At 24.6% G+C, this 6,409-nt stretch overlaps 1 long non-coding RNA gene across 1 annotated transcript; it reads left to right on the forward strand.

Moving 5' to 3' along the window:
* The first annotated feature begins 4,700 nt into the window (after positions 1 to 4,700).
* On the forward strand, positions 4,701 to 5,666 carry LOC135930676 (uncharacterized). The gene is made up of 4 exons (XR_010572850.1): positions 4,701 to 4,790; positions 4,983 to 5,066; positions 5,107 to 5,287; positions 5,369 to 5,666. It is a non-coding gene; the product is annotated as an uncharacterized LOC135930676 (long non-coding RNA).
* The last annotated feature ends 743 nt before the right edge of the window (positions 5,667 to 6,409 follow it).

Here is a 6,409-nt window from a genome sequence, read left to right on the forward strand (position 1 = left end):
CATAATTGTTTGAATTGTTATTGTATTGCCAGGCATTATTTCTATTATAATTGTTGTTGTGCCACATGGAGTTTCTTCCGTAATAGTTTGAATTGTTATTCGAAGATTGGTTATTACGAAAATTTCTAGAGTTACCCTCACTGTCTCGAAAAATATTGTTTTGATAGTTTCGGCTAGCATTATAATTAGGCCTAAAATCATTATAATTCCTCTTCTTAAAATCAAAATTTTCCTTATGAGTGTTACGTCCATTATAATTAAAATTATTTTCTTTAAAATTATTATGTTCATAATCATTAGAATTATTCTCATTATTACTAAAAGTACTTTTGCATGGTATTTTATCCATGTTTAAATTGTAAAATTTTTTATTTTTATCCAATTTTTTATCATTATCTACATAATTTGTATCGCTAACGTCTGGTTTAATATTGCTGCCATCTAACTCCACTCCTAATTTCATCATCTTATCTAAACCTTCGTGCTTATGTTTATTTAACTTCCTTCTAATATTATCATTTAAAGAACAAGTTATTAATTTCTCAATCATTCTTGTATCGTTATCAAAATCGCATTTTTTATGAAGTTTTGAAATTCTAAAATAAAAAGTATGGAAGGACTCCTCGGCACCTTGTACCGCTAAGTTAAAATTCTTTATATTTACATTAATGTCCTCACTTGGAATTAACAGTTTCAATTTACCAAAAACAATATTAAAGTCTTTTAACTGTGCTTTAGAACATATCGACGTAACTTGGTCTACAATCTCAATTGGTAAGCTGCATAGTAGTGTCCTAACTTTAGATGAGTCTGACTCAATATGTCCTTCAAAGTATGTTTCTATTAAGTTAAGATAAGTCTCAGATAATTTTCCTGATAACTTGGGAAATTTAGGAACATATTGAGTGTGTGTAAGAGTTAATTTTTCGTCCATGATATAATTTTATTTGAGTAAAGTAAACTTTCAATATTTAAAATCGTAAAAGCAAAACATTGTAGTTAATTAAAATCAAATTTTAATTTTAATCAAGAGAATATGGTCCACTAAGTTTTAATAGTTTATCTATAAAAATTCTAATTCGAATTCGTAAAGAGGATTTAATCCACTAAGTTTCAATATTATTTGTCTGTGAAAAATTTAATACTAATTCGTGACTAAGTTTTTAGAAAAAAAAATTTATTGATATTCTATAAGTTAAACATTGCGTAAATTTATATTTAATAATGAAATATAGGAAAAATTTCCTATAAATATAATGTCAAATATCTAAAGCATAAAATTTAGAGACATAAATGCATTAATCATTTTTCGTAAAGATTTAAAATAAAAAACAATTTCGTTTGTCCTATTATCACGTACATACGAAAATTCTTTAGATATTCCCATTTCTTTTAACATATTATCAATAATAACGTGTTGAGGTATATCGTAAGTTTTAAAACAAAACATAATATTTTTTATCATATAACTCTTTTATTTATATGTATATATACTCTTTTATTTTTATATATATATATTTTTTTTTACCTTTTATAATTTTGTAAATTTGGATAAAATTTTGACTATCGAAAAGAAAAGTCAAAAAATTTTATTTGTCCTTTATCATCTCCTATATCTAACGACGAATTTGCTTTTTATTTTTACAAAAGAAATCAAGGTAAGGATATTTTTAAATTTTATTTTTTTTTACTTAACAAAAAAACGTACCACCGTAACCGGGGCACCATATAAGAAATACTATTTAAGTTTAAATCAAATTTATTACTAACTATTTTTCATCCAAAAACATTATATATATATATAAAATTTAAAAGTTAATTGAACAACTTAAATAGTTAATATATAAAATAAATAATATTCAAATTTAAATCAATCAACATATAAAATAAATAATATTCAAATTTAAATCAATCAACAATTACAAATTTTTTTATTAAAAAAATAATATATATGCGATCGTCTGGATATTGGTGGAAATTTTTTGATGTAATAATAATTCGAAGTTTCATTACTCAAACGTTTTAAGAATTGTTTATTTTTTTCGTTAATTTGGTCTATTTTAGATTTTGATGCAATAAGAATTTATTTTTAATTCTCCAGAAGAAAATCTTCCTCTCATTTATATATATGTGCATATTCTTACTCTCGTAATATTAAAACTAAATTAATTAAATTTTTAATTGATATATAAATTTATATAGAACTATTTATGTTTTTCCTTAAAATTATATATATCTATATATTATCAGTTTATATATTATGTTTATTCAAATAAATTGCTTAATTATTTCATTTAATAGGCCTAAATTAGTAGCATTCAATATGGCACACGCCTTTTTAAAATTTTTAAGTAATATATTCTATTTTTAATGTAAAATTAAAGAATTGTGAAAATTTTCATAAAAAAAATATAGTCCTAACTTAATAGCATTTAATATAGTACACATACACACCTTTTCCATTTTTAATGTAAAATTAAAGAATTGTGAAAATTTGACAATAAAATATGGAATTCTTAAAACTTTTGAGTAATGAAACTTTTAATTATTATTACAGCAAAAAATTTCCACCCATATCCACACGCTCTTATATTTATTATTAAATAAAAAAAATATTAAAAAAAAGAAATAAAAATATTTAAAAAAAACTAACATTAAATATTTCCCCGAGTTTCAGTGAGTTACCTTCCATTTGAGCGTTATGAAATTTTTTTGATCTTTGATTTCAAGCAAAATCCTTAAATTAATTTTATTAATCATTTTAAAAAATATATAAGTTTAGGCTGATTTTTTCTATTTTTAAATAATCAAAAACCAATTAACGCATAATTTATTTATTTATCATAAAATGACTATAAAAAATATTAATATACTATATTAAACATGCTAAAAATATGTTTAAAAGAACATTTAAAAAAAATAGATAATATTAATATGTTTGTAAATTAAAATTATATGCGATCCCCCTTAAATAATCATTAATCGGGCTATTTACATAGTCAGATACAATTAATATAATATTTTCAGCTGTATTCCGATACACTTTTCTTGATATCGAGGGTTGTATCAGAAATATATTGTTCAATATTTGCTTCGGCTAACGATTGTTTTAAGCGTAGAGCATCTAAAAATTTCCAAATAGAGGGAGTGCGATGATAGGAGAGATGAGAATGCTCTGTGCCAACCTTTAAAAAATAATAGAAAAGTAAATTGTAATAATGATCAAAAATTAGAAAGTTAAAAAAAAAAATTACATTCAACTGCATTATTTGTTTTTGGGATTCCCTACAACCAGCGTCTACATGGCCGAGGGGGGGGGGGGGTAGGAGACAAATGCCTTCAAAATATATTGGCATTTTTGGGGGTTGATATTGATTTTTTGGGGTAATTTATTTGAATTATAATCTTTTTAAATCCATTAATTGATACGATTATGATGGTTATTGTTGATTTTCTGACAAATGTCAATTAAAGTAAAGATATATGTCAATTAATAAATTATATAAACTTTATTTGTCAACCATTTTCATTTACCATTTTATCAAGTTAATATTTACACATTTCCTATTTGGTACTTTTCTTAGAGGTTAATATATTTATATTATGTTTTTTAATAAATTTCTAGAGCAGGATAAATTTTAGTTAATTTTTGAGACATGCTTAAAAACATTTATATCAGCAAGCAAAGAATAATAAAAAACATAATATGTAAAAAATTATATTATAATAATAATTATTTCTTTCTAGATGCCAAGTAACAGAACCTTATTTAAGGTAAAGTGTAATTACCTTAACTGTAAAACTTCTAAAATAAGAAGTGACGACAAGATACATGAACATTATAAACATAAACATCAACATCCTCATGTCAAGCCAACTGATATGTACAAAGGTAGCCATCAAAAGAGATAATAATAATTGGATATCCTTAAATTGTGATATTCCATATAATATCACAAATGGAGTTGAAACCCAGTTGCAAAAAAAGACAATAACATCTTACTTCCAAAAAGTAATATTTTTTATTTATTATTGTAACTAAAGACAATAAATATTATTGAAAATATACCTTAAATTTGTGAATTAATAGAAACTGATTTTTATTTAAAATTTTACCAGAATAATATTAATATTAAAGTAGTCAGGGTATAGAGAATATAAATTATATATTTTATTATTAAATATTTTTTTTAACTGTTTATCACACTATTTTTATATCTATATATACTTTATAAAGTTCAATTTAGCAATATGTTTAATAGGTTAATAATAAAAATTTAAAACCAAAGTATTAAAAAAACTTATTAAGTTAATATAATGTAGTTTTTATATTAATCTGCATCTATCATGCCTATGAATCTTTCAAGTATATTTTCAAAATGTTTTAACATGATCTTCCTAACAAAGACATTTTATTAATGTTTATGATTAACACGTTCAAAATTTGTGAATTCCCTTTGTATTCTACATTCACTGCTGTACCTATCACTTGTATCATCTTGCCATTGTAACCTGATAACTTTATGTTGGACTTCATAATATTTTTAATGCCTGTTTTCTCAATCATGTATTCTTGTAGAATTAAAACATTTATTAAAAACTTAATTATAATGTAGTTAAGATAAAAATTACCATTTGGCTAAAATTTTATTAAAAATATAGTTTTTCATAAGGAAAGAAATTAAACTCCTCTTTATTTATAGAAAATCTCAGTTATTGAAGATTCACAAATTGTATTATCTCCTCATCCAATCCCCAGTTCCAGTGAAGCGCTTACTTTGCATGATGAGGTATTTAAAATACGAATTATATGATAAATTTTGAAGGAAATAAATTATGATTATGAGGTTATTCAAATATTTCCAACATTTATTAAAAACTTAATTATAATGAAGTTAAACAAAAAATTACCATTTGGCTAAAATTTTATTAAAAATATAGTTTTTCATAAGGAAAGAAATTAAACTCCTCTTTAATTATAGAAAATCTCAGTTATTGAAGATTCACAAATTGTAATATCTCCTCATCCAATCCCCAGTTCTAGTGAGGCGCTTACTTTGCATTAGGTATTTTATTTAAATAAAATTTATATAATAACTTTTGAAGGGAATAAATTATGAGGATATTCAAAGTCCAAGTCTTATTCAGCTATACAAAAAGAAGGAACAAATGACCCATTTCACTTCAAATTATTTAGGATGACAAATATTTTGATTAATTTCATAATTGCTGTAGGCCCTTGTCAGCCATGTACAAATAAATTTCAATATCCTGTTACTCTCAAGAGGTTTTAAATAATATTTAATTTTCATTAATTTTTACCCATCCATTTTCTATACCAGTTTTTTTTTTATTACTTTTTAAACAGGAGCATGAATATAACCTATTATAGAAAGGTTAATATTGATGGTTCCCTCAACCCCAGAAATTGGCTATCTTATAGCACTACTTTAGACAAAGTCTTTTGTCTATATTGTATTATGTTTAATGGCCCTAAGTCCAATATTTTTAGACGCAATTTGGGGTAAATAATTGGAAAAACATAAAGCGTGACTTAGAGAGACACGAAGCATCTTCTCTTCATAAAGATTGTGAATATGCAAACATGACTTGGCTTGCAAATAAACGCATTCAAGATCATTTGCTATCAAATAAGCTTGATATAATCATGGGAAATCCTAATATAGTTCATAATATTATCGATGCCATTATGTACCTTATAAATGTAATATAGCCTTTTGGGGTTCTAATTTGAATGAAGGTGATTTTATGTGTCTCATAAAATTAATGGCAAAAACGGTTCCAACTTTACGTGCATACATGGATAACAACGAAAAATTGCGGAGAAAAAAATCAGATAAAATTTTAAGACCTTATATAAATTTATTGTCATATGGCCACGTGAAAAAAATAACTGAAATTATCAAGATAAAAATAACAAAAAGCATTATTCAAAAAATTAAAGAGAATCGTGCCTATAGCATCATATTAGATGGAACATATGATGTGTCTAAAAAAGAGCATAGCTTTGCTTGTACGGTATATAGAAGATGATCTGCATCCACATCCTGTAGAAAGGATCATACATGTTTTTACAACATCAGAAACCAGTGGGAAAAATATAAAGAAACATTTCTAAGTTTAATGATCTTGGTCTTCCTCTTGATTATTTGGTTGGACAAAGTATGGATGGTGCAGGGAATATGAGAGGAGTATACAAAGGAATGCAGGCTTTAATATTGAAAGAAGCTCCAAAAGCCATCTATATTTGGTGCCATGCACATCGGCTAAATTTAGTAGTTGCTCATGTTTGTGTAGATGAGTTATATAATTTTATGAATGGAGTTAGACGTCATGGTGTGTTTGTTAAATATCGAATGAGAAAGTCCAAGAAATCTCTTAAAAGAAT

Source organism: Gordionus sp. m RMFG-2023, unplaced genomic scaffold, assembly GCF_954871325.1.
Source record: "Gordionus sp. m RMFG-2023 unplaced genomic scaffold, tfGorSpeb1-WG-v2 contig_281, whole genome shotgun sequence".
Lineage (NCBI taxonomy): Eukaryota > Metazoa > Nematomorpha > Gordioida > Chordodea > Parachordodidae > Gordionus > Gordionus sp. m RMFG-2023.